The 19,247-nt window shown below is 40.7% G+C and overlaps 1 protein-coding gene across 1 annotated transcript in view; it reads right to left on the minus strand.

Annotated features, from left to right (window-relative positions):
* Positions 1 to 801: 801 nt before the first annotated feature.
* tasp1 (taspase, threonine aspartase, 1) overlaps positions 802 to 19,247 on the minus strand; it is an 86,694-nt gene continuing 68,248 nt past the window's right edge. Inside the window, exons 14-15 of the transcript XR_001960074.2 lie at positions 12,991 to 13,146; positions 802 to 1,884 (exon numbers count right to left, since the gene is read on the minus strand). The gene's annotated coding sequence lies outside the window, so the exon portion shown is untranslated. The remainder of the gene's footprint in view (positions 1,885 to 12,990; positions 13,147 to 19,247) is intronic.

Genomic DNA, 19,247 nt, shown 5'->3' on the forward strand with positions numbered 1-19,247 from the left:
TTTTTTTCTAAAATGGTGCATGGTGTCAAATATTTAACTCAGGTCTTTAATGCAGCCATTAACATTATGTTACATTCTGTCACTGGATTATAGTTACATCCAATAACAGAATATCTGTTTAACACAAACTGAAAATTCTCTTTTATACACCAGAACACATTTAGTGCTACACTCTTTCTTCTCTAATGTGTAATACCACTGACAGTACCTTTTTTTTTCTCATTTTCTTCCTCTATACCCGTATCTATGACAATTCATTAGTATCTGCTCCACCTGCTGATATCCCTGGATGTTTTGTATAAGTGATCTGATCAGAGCAGGTACACCTGTAGCTTGTGGTTTTGCCCTATTAATTAAAATCTTTTGTAATTCTACACAAGTGTAGTTTTAATTGGAAACAAACACAGTTTCACTGTAGAAAAACAACATTTCTGACAAGTACTTTCACATTAATTAAATATTACATCAGTGGACTAAGGTGCCTACCGTGCACAGACAGCACTTGCTTGAATGTGCCTCATTATGTTCCGCACAGCAGTTTACGTGGTCCACAGCACTTCGCCATATCTTTCCTGTCTCTTTCTGCCACTCTCCAATTTAAGCAAAATTATGTTCAACAGGCCAGTGGGAAATCATTTCATTTGTGGCTCTGGGAACACAACAATGGGCTGTAATGACACATGACCTGCAAGGTGTGAGGTGACAGCACAAACCCTTTCCAAGGACAGCCAGCCACAGCCAAACCAGCAGGTGTTTGTGTGTGAGAGAGGGATTGCAGGAGAGAAAAAAGAGAAAGAGAGATTGTCATTTTCAGGGCACCATGTGGAGTTTTAATTATAAGCAGCCATGGTTTTGTTCTCATTTAACATTTTTCACAAAAATGCATTGCGTGTATATTGAAGGTCTAACTAACATGTTGAAGTCTTTGTTATTCAATGCTCTAAACGCTGCACCATTACTACACTGACTCTTCTGTTTTATTGGTGTATTGCTACTTTTAGCACACATTACTGCCACCAACTGTTAACAGCCTATGCAGCTGGCAGCAATGTGCATCACGTTGTCCCGTGATCATGTTCTGCACATGCAGTCTAGTAAACACATTAGAAAACATACAGATACAAATTATACATGGTCACATCAGCCTCAGTAGTGGTCAAAATTATATCAGCTTGTGTCAGATTAGCTTGTAAGGGCATAACCAATGCATGTATATGTATACATATGGTGTTGTATTCACCCATATCCAACTAGAAGTCCACATTTACCCATTTGAACCTTGAGAAGATATTTCAGTTAGTTCTTTCCTTTGTTCAAGTCCCTCTCGACAAGGACAGTATACCTGCACATTTTAGTTGCCATTATTGCTAAGGTGTTGCTCATTAGTGCTGCCTGACCCCCAAATGGAAACAAGCATGCTTCTGATGCCGGAATATTGTTGCTTACCTACAGATATCTGTATTTCAATGAATGCAGCCATGTAATTCATATTAGATGTAACTAGCGTAGGTTCAAATTTAACCATATATCCCATATCAGGTATGTGTGAGAGAGTTTGAAAGGACACCAAAAACTGTCCTTGAAAGTCAGTCACAGTCTGGCCCCATCACTGCTATGTCAGGGCCTGGACAGCCCCATTCAGGGACCCTGCACTCATTCTATTTCCTTCCTGATTGCCATGGGAGATTAGCTGACCTCACGACCTGAGAGGGGCTGGTATTACTCACCTTGACCATGCCCTCTCTGCTCTGCAGGATTCCAATCAGAACTGGTGCCAAGCTCCCATTCCCCAGCAACCGCACTCGGAGGTCATGGTTCTCTGGAACATCTGCTTGTGACAAATGGCTGCTGGAGGGCTGGCCCATGGAGACAACACTTGAGGATCTGTGTAATGGAGACAGGGAGAAAAGGTAGAGTATGTGAACAGGACTGGTCTAGTGAGTGGAGAGCCCCCAGGCAGGGGAACGAACCTCCAGGCAGCCCTTGTGCAAAGCACTGAAAGAGAGGAGACAATGTCACAGTTGTAGAATATCACACTGAGCAGTTCACGGAGTTAAACTAAGAAGTAAAACACAGGGTGCTAATAATCTTGTGGTTTTTTGTTCAATTGCAATAATCATCAAATATTCATTTTTGGGGGTGGAGGATTTATACACTGAAAGATTTTATTCTGAGCAAACAGGCCTGTAATTTTTAATAATATCAAGAAGGGTTGAGTAGCTTTTCTACGGTCCAGCCTCCTGACTTTGATCATGCATGCTCACTCTTGAGAATTTCTGGTATAGTCCTTTCTGATTACCATCTTAGCGTATGTCTTACCTTCAGTTCACCTCAAAACTTTCAGAAAACACACACAAGGAAGGAAAGACAAAGAGGGGGAGCAAGAGTGAGACAGGGAGAGATAGCAAGTCCAAAGATGTTTTAAACATGAGCGGGTTTTGTTGCCTGTGTTTTGCTCTCAGCCATAATTAAATTCTTAATTAGCGAGCCCTGTGGAAGAAATACATGAAGATGGAATTCAATTTAGAGCCCTAACTCATTTGGCCAACAGTAAAGGAGAAGAGAGAGGGGAAGTGACAGTGTGGAGGTAAAGAGGCAAACCTAGAGGCAACAAATGAGCATATCGTTTTAACTTTAACTTGCTGTGTTAATGCTCCTCCTGCAAATGAAGTTGTATCTACATGTACATCCTAATGAAGATCTCAGGGAACCTCTGTTGCCTGTATCGCCTCCATCTACAACAGCCTCAAGAGGGATAGAAGAGAGACAGAGGGAATGTTATTATTAATTTCTTGGTGTCAATGACAGTGTTGGTGCTGCATTGATGGACTACTTGCTGTGCACCAGACCTGTCCTGGTGTACTTGGGTACAGATGTGATGGACAGAGAAAATGGTTAAGTTTGAATTTTTAGAAAACTAACTTTAGGCAAAAAAAGTAGGAGTATAAGGTAGTGTTGCACTTAAAATTCATTCATCACATCTACCCCGTCATGCACATCTTATGATCCAGATCATCTCTCTCCTTTTCCCTCTAAGTTAACCATGCCATGCTAGACCAGGAAACCATCAAGGTCTACCTACAGGCTGGCCCGATGACTTTAACTCATCGAAGTGGGAAATAGAGAATCCATTTTTTAATATGTCTGCTGAGGTCTTTAGTCATGCCTGGCCTCTCCCTGCGCCTGTCTGGCCTACCCCAAGAACGGCTGTGACATAGCTGTGAGGCTCTGAGGAGGAGTGTGGATTTGCCGCAGCCCTTTGATGTGTCAGCAGTGCGTTGGCGGCACACCTCTGTGCAATATTGAAATGTGATGCAATGACGATAGGTGAGAGTAAAGAAGTGCCAGCGGCTAATTGAATATGCTCTGCCCTGCACGGTATTCGTTGGCTCTAGGTCCTCAATTCACCCCTTGAAATTGCAGATGTGTTGTGTGTTTGTGTATGCGTGGGTGGGTGTGGGTGTGAGAGTAAGTGTGTGTATGTATACGTTTGTGTAGACATGTTTTTGTACTACAAATGAGTGTATGTTTGCATGTGGCAAGTAAGTATGTAGGAGTTCAAATGCAGTGACTGAAACACAAACTCCAAATGTTCCTCTGACGTGTTTTTTTATCTAAAATATATTTATACTGAAAAATCCTCACTCCAGTCAGAACGCCTGACTCCATGAACTGATGGTGAGCTAGAGGGTCAACTCCCAGGTGATCCTGTGTACACAGAGGCAAGCTGACAAATTTACTCCTGGTCCGACGTTTGCGACCACTGCAGAGCTCTGCTGATCTGGAAGTAAGCAGCCGGCATCCTGGGAGAATGGAGGCCTCATGGCCGGTGGAGTGGAGCTGAGAATGAGGGGGATGATTGTGCAGTCAGATCAGCTCTGCGGAGGCGAGGGTTTAGAGGCTTTAACGTGTACGCAGCACATGTAATCCCCGAACCCCAGGGTAGGACTGTGTGCCAGTAGGATTCTCAGTAGCACTGCCATCCTGACGAGGATAAAGATATTTAATCATAAATATATTCATGTATTTAATTGTTTTAGGATGCACCAGTCTCCCTCTTCTTATTCTCCACAAAGTCCAACAGACTAAGGTTTCTGATGTTTATCTCCTAGCTATATCATAAAGTACTCCTGGAGGCACAGTTTGTCTAGTTGCATCTCTCCTACATGTGGGTTTGCTTTGATTCATCAAACAAAATCAGCAGGTTTAATGAGTGTGTGTAGAGATCCTGTTATAACCACAGTGTGCAGCTCTGCATGATAACTCCATCATCTAATCAACTTATTAGAAATACTACTCAGAACATCATGGGTAATGGATTATTAATACATCATTTCCTCTACAAAAACTGGACTGGAAACTCTGATATCCAGAACAAGAAGATGAGGACATTGTGCTCATTGAGCTTTACTGCGTTCTCTGCCTCCTCTTTCTCCTGTCTCTACCTTTCCCTTGGTTCACACCTCCCAGCAGGAGGGTGAGGAAACCACGCATCAGCAATGCTGCATCGTGCAAGAAAAAGACTCTTTGCAGAATATTGCTGTCTTGTAAGACATAAATATGGTAAGAGTTATTCATTATTTTATGCAGAATCTGTGACAAAAAAGACAAATCTTCTACTTAGTGCATTGCTGCTTAGAAACATCAGCTGCAGGATGCAGTTACACAGCATGAGTCTCTATATCTCAAATTTTATTTTGAGTTCAGTGCAATGCAATTTATGTTACATTCTGCACATAGACACGAAATTCACATTATTTCAGTGCTTTAAATAATGGTAGAAGACTTGATTGTAACAGTCCACTTGTAAAAATCTTTACTTTTCCACCTACTGTTAACACAAGAATATTCTTAAAATTGAGCCAATCAGTCTCCAATGCACGTCCATTTTAACTTTAAGAATTTGAGATGCAACTGAGAGTGCAACTTGAAATCTAGTGAATTTTACCATCATAAGTTTGATTAATCATTGTGAGGAGTTGATAATTTCCTTTTCAAAGCAGCATTACTTCCCCGCCTGCAATCATATCAATCATCCTTGAATTAATTTCCCCCTTTTCTTACTAAGCAGCCATTTCGTGACATATTGTGAGCAACAGATGATCCAGCTCGTAATTTATGCCATCAGATACATGCTTGAGCTACTGAGAGGATTTTGATCTGCTAAGAGGTCTTCAGAGGAAATCAATCTCACAAGAATGTGATCTGATCGGATAGAATACACAGGGGTTAATGTTGGCTCATTTTCATAATAACTATAGCATCCATAAGTCAGTTTGCCATTTTGAAGAAAATGGGTCGAACATGGTATGTGTGTCCAACACAGTAGGAGTTCAAACCCACAGTGATATGCATGAACAAATGAACAGTCACATTAAATCTGATTATTAGATTAAAGGCAAAGTGTAATCAGGATCTTACGCATTGGTGAAGATTCTTAAAAGTGGCGTGTGATGTGGGTGCTCATTCATCTCTAAGGAAATGATGGAAGCTGTTTAGCCAATGGAAAATTACACCTTATGATGTCTTACAAGTGGCTATCTGTGCAAGAATAAATAAAGCACCTTGGTGTTGTGCTGCCATAGAAGCAAAAGCCATGGTTCAGGGCATTAATTGTTTCTCTGCTATTCAATAAGTGATGCTCATTTTGGCAACAAGAGAAGCTCTTATTTTTTAGAATTTATGTGTTTCGTGTGAAGTACCTGTCAGCCATGAGACTGCCTTGAGACAAGCTTATTCATTCTGTCACCTGTCTACTACATTTCTCTGAACATTTGCCCTGTGTGCCGCCAGCTTGACATGCTGCAGGGAGTGCATGATATCTCCCTCTATTAGAAACACAGCTTTAACATAGGGTGCAACTCCATGCTGACATGCAGAGCAGACTGATGGGTGCTGTGCTACTTTTAAATATAATTTTCTACTGGTTTGAGGGGGTTAATTATATCTAGGTCACTGTTTTTCGATGAGATCTAAGGATGTGTACCAACAGACACACAAAAAAGCTGCATATAAGCAAAAACTAAATATAGAAAAAACAAAACAAAACAAAATACAGGAATGTATTTGCATGTGTGCATGCACACATAGACAATGGACATAAACACACTTGTGCACATGCACACAAACACAAGCACATAGACAGTGCATAGTGAATTCACAAATACAACATTCAGAAGCCTCCAGAGCAACTAAGCCACTGGATGGATGCCTGGAAACTGGGTCATCTAAAGCCTTAAATGCAGTCTTTTTTTAAATTCCAAGTAATTCGTCTAATCTTCAACATCTTGCATTTGAATCTGCGCTAGATGCTGGAGAATATGTTGAGCAGTGTAACAAGCAAAGACTGTCCCAGATTCCAGTCAGAGAAGAACTGGTGCCCCACAACAGTGTTGAACTGTGTGACAGAACTCTGTGACCAAGCAAAAATCTGATGTAAGTGTTACCACTGAAGGATACAGATCAAGATCACAAAGTGTAGTATATCCAGTCGAAGATAAAGAGCATGTACTGTATTGTCTGGCATAAGTCCACATCATCCTCCAAGCACTGCAGAGTAATCCAAGGATTACAATACAAAGAGGCAAAAAGACTCACTTTCTGCTATCTTAATATTTCTTAACATACTTAAACACCATAGACAGATCTTTCCACATGCTTTTGCTGTAAAAATGTAAACAGAGCAATCTGAGGTGACATCAGCAGTGTGACCCCTCATGCTGTGTCCGTCTAACATCTCATCCCCTCCTTGGTCAGTTAATTAGGTCATTCTCAGTGGGGGTTGTTAATATAACCCTTGATATTATCACATAGTGTAAGCTTAATAATTACAATTTGCATTGGTTTTCTGCTTAACCCAACAATCTACATTCATATGCAGCTTTACGTTGTACTGAACTCCTTCCTGTGCAATGCTGCCTTTCTGAAGAATCTGGATACATGTATGCACTATATGATCTCTGCTGTTTAACTCACTGTCCTCTGGAGATTAATGTATGGTCCTGCTGTTGCAGCACAATAAAAAATACAATTGCAATGTTCTAGCACTGATGTCACCAAGATAAATCCAAGTGCATTTCTCATACTGGGTAAATAAATTCATATTCTGATTAATGAAACTCAGTACTTTTATGTTCCCTTGAGTAATTTTTAAAGAACATCTCCCTACTTGCAAGTGAGCAATTTTTAGAATAATGAGTACAAAGATCTGTCCTTTAGGGTGGCAAAACACATTATTCTGGACTCTACGATGATCAAAATAGAAACCATCTATAATAGTTGCGCTGATATGAAACACCTTCACCCATCAAATTGTGAGAATGTTGACTTTGAAACACACAAAATGTTACTGAATAAGGAAAGTTAAGTAATGCTATCCAAAACAACAATAAACTTTTTAAAAAATCTTCTAAGTAATTTTATGATGCCTCAAAAAACAGCTCTCACAGACACAGAAAGATCCTATGGTTCAGTTTGTTATGAGTCCAAATATAATCAGAACCATTAGGAAATTAGTTAATTAGGAGAACCCTTCAAGCACAAGCTGTTATGGATATTCTGGGACCATCGACAGATAGCCAGCAGCTCCTAATGTTTGGAAAACTTAGAATACTTAAACTTGCCAAGAGCCAACTTGAAGTGCCTTCTCAATATACAGGCAGAGTATGCCAAGGAGCACATTTGCAAACTCCCTGAAAGTGCTTAACTGGCATGAACACAGCACAAGGTTAATTGGGAGTGCAGACGAATCAGTTTATTGCCTTCAACCACAGTTTGGTCCATAGAAAACAAACTGTAAGCATGATTCAGCCATTAGAGAGGTATAGCCCTACACTCGTTCTTCTCTCACAGGAACATCTTAGCATTTAACTTCACAGTGACAGTAGCCATTTCCCAAATACTGATCACCAACTTCATCAGCTGGAACATCATTATGCAGATACTGTTCTGAATTCCTATCTGCAATTTGCAGACGCACCCTGGAGTGTTGCATTATTAGGTTGCTGCTCTGATTTATTCTCGCTGATGCTGTAGATCAATCTAAATGATGCCTTTCATTTCATGGGTTGTTTGGAATGATGCATGTTACCGCTCTTTAATTGAGATGTTCAGCCCCTCCCCAGTGTCCCTTCCTGACATTTACTGGGGGTTCCAATGAAAAAAGGAATTTGCATATCAAACACTGGTTAAACCATTCTCCCGGGAAATACTTTTTTCCATATAACACAGTCATTTTCTCTGTTGTTTGTTTATCTATTATTTTTCGCATTATGATTATTTAATTATTTTAAAATGAATGTGTCAGGAATGTTTACAGCATGAGGGTAGATGATGTGAGGAGCTGGAATGATCTAAGGGTTGCCGTTTTGATGTTCACTAAACTGTGTGCAACACATGTTGGGAAGAGGTCCCTACTTGAGTGCAATGTTGGCGGTAGAACTTAAAATCTACATAATAATATCTGAAAGGACACATTACACACTGAAAGCACAAATTACACAAAAGAAACTGTCCTCAAACAAAAAATGTCTGTCTGGCGAACCAGGGGGCTCAGTGCATGCCCCTATGTGTACTGGTCAGATCAGAACCACAACAGCTAAAAAGTCAGTCTTTTCTCTTACAGTAAGAATGCCTCATCACATGTGGCAACATCCCCCTCTCTTCTCCTATCACCACCACTAACCTTCATAAATAATTAAAGATTTAATCTGTGATATTTTCAAAGGTCAGATGCACAACAAAGAAAGAGAAATGCCAGTCCCTCCTCTGCAGGAGCACATTCGGTAATCACTCCACACTGGGTTTATGTTTTCACCTGAAACCTCTATCAAGTGGGCCAGAAGATATGATGATGTGTCTGAAGGGGGGTGGAGTGGAGTGAGAAAGAAAAGGCAGGGAGGCCATCATAACCAAACAACACTGAATCTGCCATTGTGGTAAGGACACCTCATGAATGTTTCATTCTTTTGTCTGGAACTGGGCGGGACTGATGTCTGGGGGAGCCGCTGTGTCCCTGAGACCAGAGCTACTGTACTCGGTGACAACCTGGAGAGGACAGCCCCCACTTAGCCTGGCCGCGGGTTCAGAGCCAGAGGCCACGGGTACTTTCATGCATAAATGTCTACTTCATGCATTAAATGGATGCGGTCTTGATGGATTTCTTCTGCTGATGCATTATCAATGAGACTCGCTCTCTGCATCACAGCCCCAGTCCAGACATCTATTTCCCTCTTCAGTGCCTCTCTCAACTAAGAAGCAATGGAAGTTTAAACAGACGCCTCAAGGTGAGGTTTGAATCTTTAAGTAGTGAGGAATTATTGAGGTTCTTATATTTTTTGCAAGACAGCTGTTTTGCCCAGTTGAAATAGTAATTAGAAAATATATCTGCCTATCATGTACATAATAAAAACATAGACAACTGATTGAAAAACACAGAGGAAGTTGCATCTGACCTCCTGTATCTAATCCTCTCATTATTTTTCCCTTTCTTTAGTTAGACATATTATGCTTAAGTTTCAAACTAGTCAATCTGAGTAACTATACTTGGAACTGAAAATCCAGGACTTCTACAGTAGAGAGTTGTTATTGAAATCATATTCATATGCCGTCCACTCTGTTAGTGCAGCTGGCTCATCTGCTTGTTCTTTCCCTCAGATTTCAGCTCAGAGTCGAAGGTTTCAGCTTGTCATGCCACCCTAGCAGTAAAATGTTAGACTTCATGGGAGTAAAAGTTTCCCTACACTTCAGTGGCGTTGAAGGTAGCCTTAGTCTCTCTCTCCCTCTCTCATTCACATTCACACTTCATGACACACTTGACTAGCATTCCCTTTGTGCTGTCTCCTCCATAAAGCTGGAAGAGTGGGATGCTGTCAGACAGATATGAGAGGCTGATTGTGTTTATCTTGCAAACACAGAGTAAAAGACTTTGATTTGATGTTGTTTGTGCCTTTATAGTCAAACATGGCATCAGCAAACTGGTGGAGGTTTTGTTTCAGGGATATGATGTGTGTGTATGTATGTGTGTGTTTGTTTGTCTCTTGTTTTTTATAAATCTGGTAATTGTTATACACATTACTGTCCACCTGCCAAACCAGCACCTCCTCCGCCGCACATTTTCTCACTATTTCATGTGCAATCTCAGTTCACTCTCAAACCCAATTATCTATCCCATTTTCCCATCATCTTTTAATATTATCATTGCCTGCTGCAAAATGCTTCTCGCGACTGTCTTCTTTTGTACTTTGTTCAAGGTGTTTTGTGACTAGAGTATAAATTATAGTAGGTAGAAAATACAAGGAGACACAAAAAGTGTCAGTGGAGTGCAGCTTGTGGGCTAGACTGTAAGAAAGACATTGTGGTAATGACATCTCACCACAGCAGTACATCCTGTTGTTCCCGTTCTCTGTACAAAGTCCCCCTCTCATTTTCTACTTTGTCCTCACCCATGCTTTTTCACTCTGCCTGAGCTTGGCATTTGTCATTGTAGTTATCTAGCTATCTATCTAGTGTTCTTGAGTGATACCTGATGGCATTAATTGATATGGCATGGGTCATACTGCCAGTAAAAGCTGAACAAGGCCAAGGATCCAATTTACAGGGATAAAATGTAAGTTCAAAATGTGTGCATGTGAGCGAGACAAAGCCAGAGTGGGTCATGTCAATGGGTCTGTCTGCATAATTGCATGCCTCCCTCATCTGATACTCACCTGCTTTCTGTGGGTCTGAGGGGTGTTTACTTGTCAGAGGTTGTGTCGGGTGTCCTCTGTTTGTAGCACCCACTGTTTTTAACCTCCACTCTGCCTTTGAGTTAGTATGTTTCTGTCAGGCAGCAAACCTAGCTTGGCAGGCCCAAAACAGCCGGCCTTTCCATTAAACATTCATGAACTGCAGTGTAGTGGCACCAATGCAGAAAGGTCACTCAAGAATAATCGGTTTAGTCAGGTATATCTCTGCAAATCAACACACCAACCTATAATAAATAAATACGTTCCCTACAGACCTGCACCTGGTAGCCTGTTCCTCTCATAATAGAAAAAGAAAATCCTATTGTTGCATGTTGTTCCTACTGAATATGGTATTGATGCAACTGATTGGCTGCAGCCAAATATAAGTCACTCACTCCAATCCAACATCTGTGTCTTTGAAAAACAAGGCCAATGATTGTGTCATTACAATGGAAACTTCGCTCAAAAACACAATGGAACTTATTCTTTCTCAAACAGTAAGTGATTGCTCCCGTATCAATGGACTCATAAGTGTATGATTTATGGCATCAAAAGTCCTAAAATATGCACTTGTAAATTCAAATATTAATGTGTCTTGTTGAGAATAGTTTCCCCCTTCTACATGGAGCTAAACAGCTGGCAGCCGTGATTTGGTAACAAACAGTGCTCAAAAAAAAGATCACAATGAAGACTGTGGATTTCTGTGAGTGACCATGTCATTACATTTAGAAATAGATATGCATATTGACTTTTTCTAAATTAATTCTTTGGCGCTTCAAGCATCAAAGCAGGCATGTTATATTGGGATGAAAATATCACCAGACTCTTCTAACTCACATTGCTGTAGTGCGCAATTATGTTCAGTGAATGATGGTGAATGATGGCTATAGGCTTTTAATGAACTGAGAGAGAGGACTCTCGCTGTGTATACCCTACAAGGACAGGTCTCTGTGTGAGCACTTCTCCTAACTATAGCTCCTTGTTGTTTGCTCCTTTGCTTACACAGATTCACCTGCAACACTCAGAGGGTTAAGTGATTATTTAAGCAAAAAAACTGAAGTAAAAATATGGACATGCACCAGAAGAAAATGGTGTTGCAACAGCATCAGCCCTCTGGCTTTGCATCTGCTGGAACAGTCACTGTATTTAAGGACAGTTATCTTAAGTACACTGCAGTGGTGCTGTAAAGACAGACTGTTTAAACGGTTATTCACTTTGCATTGTGTCATTGCAGCATTAACCTTATCATTTTATCTTCGGCAGTTGTGGGTTGTTTAAAGTACACAGACGTAACTGAGGCCATTAGAGAGTAATCGCAGGGGATCTGATTCAATGGACTGGGAAGGGCTGCTGGAAGGGCCAGCAAAACAAATCACATTATACCTCAATTAACACCAGGGAGGCCTCTGGAGTCCAGTTTCAGTCTCAGCAATAAAACTCCCTCAGTAACACACTGTCCACATGCAAATAATCTACATAGTGTACATCTGATTAAATGAGAGCAGGAGAGAAGAGACACATGTGCTGTACATGCATGATCGCGGCTTCAGCAGAGCTAGTTACAGTACAGAACTGCAGTGTCTCTCTGACCCTGCTCGTCTCACTTGGTTAATTATGAAATGCTGCATCTGGCACAGAGGGCAGCGAGCTGATAAGTCCGCCCTGTGGAGCGGCCGACGTCCCCATCACGAGACAAGGACAGTCCCACTGAGTGCCCACGGTACAGCTCAGGGCCAATTACCCACCTGCTTCATGACTGCGGCTCTGAGGTGTCACTTCATGCTAATACCAGTCCCATAATTGCTGTTGTTTTCCCAGTTAGAGGCTTATGGAAATGAGATCTTAGCAGGTTTTAAAAGCCACTCAAACTGGACCATATAACTGGTTGGCTTTGTTCGGATCGTTAGATTCAAGAGCAGGAATTACTGAGGAGAGACAGTGCCAACTGCTAGTATTAAACAATCATTAAAAAGAGACTGGAACTTTTTGGCGGCATATTAATCTAATTATATGGTAAATTAAGCTTAATTATACCTGTTGAAGCTTAGTTTTGCAGTTATTTGAAAGCAATGTTTAATTTGTATGAAGAGGGAAAAAAACAAGAATAATTTATTATGTAAAATTTTATTATTTTGTCATCAAACTACAATTGTCTACTGCAGCTACAGTTTTATCCCACTGTTGCTGTAGTCAGGGGTGATCACAAAAAAGTAAAGAAAGTGGTAAATACATACAACAGTATCAAGAGCACTTACTATTTCATTACCTGCTTTGTTATCGCTGTCACTATCTGTTTTTCACACTGGTTAAGCAGCGTGCTGGAATAACGTGTCTCCCATTAATTTCACAGTCAATTCCAGAGGCTGCGTCCTGCTCTCCATCTCCTCAGCGTTATTTCCCTCAGGACATCACATGAAGGGTTCTGAAAGAAGGGAACAAATCAAGGTCAGATAGAAATTGTAGATGGTGGAAGGCCAAGACCTGTATTTTATTATGACCATCATGACAATACATGGCAATGCTATTATTACAGGACTGATTCACTTTTGCACAGGTTGTGCAAAAGAGAAAAAAAATATCAGTCCAAGACTTGGTCTCACAGGGTTGCTCTCAGAAATTGCCTTGCAATTTAAATGTACAGATGTTCAATAATTAAAGCAGACAGCTTTGTGTTCAGCGGCACAGTGTGGTACCAATCGAGTGGACGAGTGGAGATGCATCCTTCCCCTGACTCTTGTGACTAATCATTCAGTTCTATGCTTGAACTGGCTTTTGCCTCCAAACAAATTAATGAAGATGATGATGAGTGACATGAACTTTTACATCTCGCCCCAATTAGCGAGCCAGCCTTGTCCCCCCCAACATTTACTATAGGAAGAAGGCTGACACATGCCCATCAGTCACTCACCTCTCCTTTTTCCCCTCCCACTGCCTGCACACAACCCTCCCCCCCTTGCCTCCAGACTCAGACAGACAAGCCTGTTGCCACCAGTGTCACAGCCAGCCGCCATCATTCTCAATGTCTCATGTCCCTTTTTCAACTGCAGAGTGAGACTAAGCAAAGAGAAATCAAAAGTGTATGTGCATATATCACCACATGTGAGAGTCCAGTCAGTACTTTTTAATACTGGAAGATCTTTTTAATCATTAGCTTGTTTACAAATATTTTTGCTAAAATAAAGAAGTGTTACCCTACCACTGAATAGGAGGGGGAAGTTCTGAATAGGTGCTAATTGGTTTCATGCTCACCGAAAAATAAAACACAAACTGAATACTTTCATGTTTTTGCCGTGACAATAGTTAATATCAGTGCAAGGACTATCAGCACACAATACTGGCTATCAACAGCTTCAACCACAACGTGTGTGTGTAGCCATCCAGCAGATGCCCATGGTGATGGTAACATGAGGAGACACACTGCAGGAATGTCATTTCTCAGGTCTGAGCACGAAATAGGGCATTACTCTGTATAAATAGTGAGGTTTTAGCAATCCAGGTTTTAGCACCAAATTAGGGGCAAGATTTTGAAAAACAGCATTTTACAGTGTGAGTTTTTTCTACTGTAACTATGACAAGAAATATTGTAAACCACTTAGGAGTGATGTGATCGGGGGAGGAGAATGTGTTTCTTCATGGTGCAGCTGACATTCAAAGCAAAACATTTTTTAACAAATTCACACTAACTTCATATATAAATGCCATCAAGCCCAACCCCTACTGTCTTTTGTTCTTTTTTTTAAGGACACACCTGACATTTGAGAAATACTGTGTTAAATGCATCCATTTGTGTTATTGATCTCTCTTTCACAGGGTGAAAGTGAACCATTAACTTCTTTCTTTGCTCTGGGAGTTTACCTGTATTGACCTGTTCTTCTCTGGGACTCTTCCAAAGAGAGAATACTGAGAGTGAAGCAAATGGATGAGCAGAAAGAAAGAAAAATTTCATGTCTGTGTTCACCCAAAAAAAAAAAAAAATCAAAATACAGGTCTATTAGTCTATCTGTTGCATTTAATGGACATGAGAGGAGCTGATATGACTGGCTGTTACTGAAGCCCACCAGAAATCCACCTGTTGATAAGGTCTTCCTCCCTCCTCCTTACAATAATTACTTAGTCTTTAGCTTGTGGCCCCAGTTAGCACTACCCACTGCATTTACACCCAGTTTTAGAAAAATAACAGGCATGAGAGTCAAGCTCTCACCATGTGTTGCCTCGCACAAGCCAGGATAAAACCTGCAGTGCAGTGACAAGGAGTCAAAGCTCTGGATGGCTTTTAAGGCTTATTAACATTCCTCTCCGGCTGAAGCTGGAAGAATAACAAATACTGAATGTGACTTTTAAATACAGTAACTATGATATTCCTATTTGAGGACTGGCAGCGTGTTGTAAATGAGTAGAACAGCAGTGTGTCGTAATGTGGATTGATACTCTCATAAACAACTGTGCTTGACTAAGCAGGCTTTCAAAAAAAGAGCCCCTTCAGCTATCTGTCTCTCTTGCTCTTTTTATTTCTCTTTCACTTTTTGTAGTAATGCAAATTTGACAGCATGGCAGACCAGCTCAAAGCACAACTGGTCCCATTTCTCTGATATGCAAGATTGTGAATGACTTCATATTTTTGCTTATTGTGTTCAGTGTCACTTAATTGTCATGTTTTAATAAACTTTTGTTGAAGACAAAATTGTGGTGTGTTGCATAATTAACAGTCATCTTTCAACCTGTTCCACTGATATTTCATTTTAGTTACAAAAGCCATGCATTGATTTGAAATGTGTTTCATTTATTTTTGGACAACAACCTAAAAAACAAATCAATATTTCAAACTAAAAGCCAAATCTTTCATCATCATCCCTTCTCTGCCTGCAACAAAGCTCAATGAAATGTTTTAAATCTCCTTTAAATTCATGTCCTGTAAAAAGACCTTTTCCACATAAAGGAAGCACAAAGCCCCAAAACATTGTTGTAAACTGAAATATTTGCTACTAAAATTCAACAGTCCTCCCAGTCAATTGGTCCCAGATTGAGTACTTGTTATTTTACATTACTGGAAACAAATGGAATGCGAAACATCCACATACCCATCGATCGAGGATATTGTTGATGCTGTAAGCTCTCTATTGTCTTCTTTTCAAGCGCTTCAAGATTGTTTGTTTCAAGATTGTTTTCTACCTGAAACTACATGTGGTGTTGTTGCTGTATTAACCATATCTTCCTAGCAAAAGAAACATGGATCAAACTAATTATAATATATCTACAGCACCTGCACTCATAAAACACATGCAAAAGCACAATGCTGCACATCTGAGCGGTAACAACTAACACCTCCCACCACATATCCTCATTTATTCCTTTTCTTGACAGCCCAGCTCCTATAAACTTCTTTTTACAGCAGGAAAATGGCTGTCTGCGCCACTGTGTGTCTCATCAGCCATGTGTCCAAAAGACAACATTTTCTCCACCCTATCTTGAACACAGCAAACTCCCATCTATTCTCCCGGACACATTTGCCCAGTGTGACAATGACTTCAGAGGGGCCCGGTGTGGGAGGAAAGACCATCCGTTAAAATCAGCCCATGTTGGTCCATACATCAAACACCCTGGGGAGGAGCTCGCTTCCAGGAGGCCCTGCCTTTTTCTGGCTGTCCAGCTACCTATCTGGATGGCTGACTGGGAACATCAAGGAGATTTAGTGCAGAGTCTCAGTGGGCCTGGTAGGGACAATCCCGGTAGATAGGAGACAGTAATTACTGGCTGGGGGGGGGCTCGCTGGGACTCTGTAGCCTTGCAGAGATGTGATGTCACAAGGCCAATAGATTCCTGGGTGCCTGGAACAAATGGTTGCTTCAGTTGTCAGAGCAGAAAAAGAGCTACAGATTTGGGGAAATCTGACTTCAGAGGAGGTGATTTACTGGTTTAGCTGTCTGCTTGTGACATAATTCTAGCCGGATAGGAATATTAAGACTTTGAGTTCACATTCTGACTTATGTATGAGATATTCAACATTAATAACGCTTCTGCAAAGCCCATTTCACTTAAACTGACTACGCTAATAAACGCAGCTACCTATATTATTTCTGCAGCATATGAATATTTCAGATTCTCTTGTGGTAATAATAATCTGCTTTTAGGATCAGCACAGCAAAGTAATGCTTATAGAGCGATAAGGGGATGATGCAGTGGGGAAACAATGAACATACAAATGCAGGACATAAGAAGATATTTTCTCTAGCCCTTCAGTGACTCACAATAATCTGCAGGACTTAATTAGGGTCAGCACAGACAATAAAGCACCAACCTGACCTACAGAGACACATAAATTTGCAGCAGGGTCCACACAGCCTCTGGTGATGTCTGCAACATCATCCAAATCTAAATCTTCTTGCTTCATCTTTATTCTCCACCACCTCCCTGTTTCACCCGACAACTCTGTCATTCTCCCTCTCTGTCATTCTGCCGCTTCCTCTTACTTTAACCTTTCAAGCCACAATCTCACTTTCTCCCACTCTCTCTATAAATATCTGTCTCTGAGTCGTCCCCCCACCCCTCACCCCCCACTCCCGCTCGCATCTGAGGAGAACAGGGGAATCTTCCATCCCCTGTGGATGTGAACACCCACTCAAGGTTAGGAGTACTGCAGCTGCAGGAGCTAACTGTTTCGACAGTCGCACAGGACTAATTGAAGACATTTGTAGAGTCCACAGCATTAATAGCCCATACTGTCAAACACAAACTCACTTATCTGCTAAAAGAACCTAAAGCTTAATTGAATTTTATGGTCTATAAGGCTCTAATACAAAGTGATGTTTCAGCATGTTCCCTCTTTCCCCAAAATAATACAGCGAAACACAATTAAAGTTTTATATCCTATTTAGCTGAGTGAAAAACACTCTCTGTATTCTTATCCCCAGCAAAACAAAACACAACAAATACAACCATTTTATGCATCAACCTTTTATGATTTTCTCATTTCTCTTGGAGGTCCAAATGGATTGAGCTCTTTGCAGAACTATACATAGTCACGCTGGCAGCCAAGACTAACACACATCCGTATCACAACACATAATATCATGCTCCTGCTATTCCAACATCCAAATGTAAAGAATTTGAGCTTATTCTACTTGCAAGTCTTACATGATAAGAATGTCTAAAAAGGGCTTAAATGTAAAATATAAATTTAAGATAGCACAGTAGATACAGAATTCAATATTCCTTTTTTCAATGTTTCTTCTTAATGCTGTCTGATGTGGGTATTAAAATGAGGTCAGCCAGGCCTGACGAAGAAATTACATGATTTAATGGCACCCCAGGGGAAGTTTAAATATAGCTCTGCATTACAACTGGCCTCCAACAGCACAGCATGACATGAGTTCATCCATAAACACTTTAAATCCTGGATGGGTCAAACTCTGAGCACAAGCATTACAGTGAGCAAATACTACATGTCAGTAAGGATCTGTCTGTCTCCTAAGACAAACATATATGCGGTTTGCATATAATCAAATATTTCAGTGTAGGGAAAACACGGGTGAGGTGTAGGCAAGTGAAGATGGGGCTTTATGTTGTGTGTGTAGACTGATGTGCTGTCCCCTACACTGCCACTAGGTGGAGGGACAACCCATACCTCTTGAGAGTTACTCATCAAAAATCTTAATTGGTGTGGGCAGTCTGGACTGGAGAGTTTTCTAAACACACGCTGTCTTCTTTTGAAATCAATGAACATCCAAACACAGAAATAAATTCATGTGGCAAACTAATTCTTAGGAAAAAATAGATTTTATCCAATCCAGTAGAATTGTGAACATACCAAAAACATGCAAGCAGATCATAGATGGATTAGTATTCATCTTGTACTTAAGGAAGGTCCATTTTACGTGACATTCACATGAAAGCAATGTAGATGGAGACATCCCACTGAGAGCTGCAGGCAGCGTATTCCCTATAGACACCATTTTCACAATTCATCTGTATTCAAGGTAGGAAATCTCTTTCATGGAGGCTTCAAAATAATTTTCCTCATCATATCTTAAAAAGGGAGACTGCATCTAATAACATTAAATGCTGATGTGAGAAGCTTAGGTGAGAAATACACGGATCAATCCTGTTAGGAAATTAAAACATCAATCAATATCAAACGGGATACATTTCAAGCAAAGAAATGAAGTCCAATCTTCAGTCGCACTGAAAAACATGAAAGCCGCCTGCTGAAGTGTAAAATGGAGAATTTCCCTGTAGAGATTAGCCTAATTTTGCAACCCTCCTTAAACTTTAGTTAAACTCACAATGACAGTTTGTTTAACCACAGGATAAAGTGTGACTTTGAGTTCAGTGCTGGAAACTTTACATGGCAAATCATAATTGCCTAAATATGGAAACTGAAAATAAGTTTTAACAAAAACAAAACATTTGTGAAGCGAGAATGAACAGTGCTATCCAGATTGACATAGCTAATGAAGCCTGGCAGATGTAGGTTACATCTGGTCCCACTGGTAAAAAGCAATCCTGTAGTGAAGGCAGGGAGGCACC

Source organism: Lates calcarifer, linkage group LG16_LG22 (genome assembly GCF_001640805.2).
Source record: "Lates calcarifer isolate ASB-BC8 linkage group LG16_LG22, TLL_Latcal_v3, whole genome shotgun sequence".
NCBI lineage: Eukaryota > Metazoa > Chordata > Actinopteri > Centropomidae > Lates > Lates calcarifer.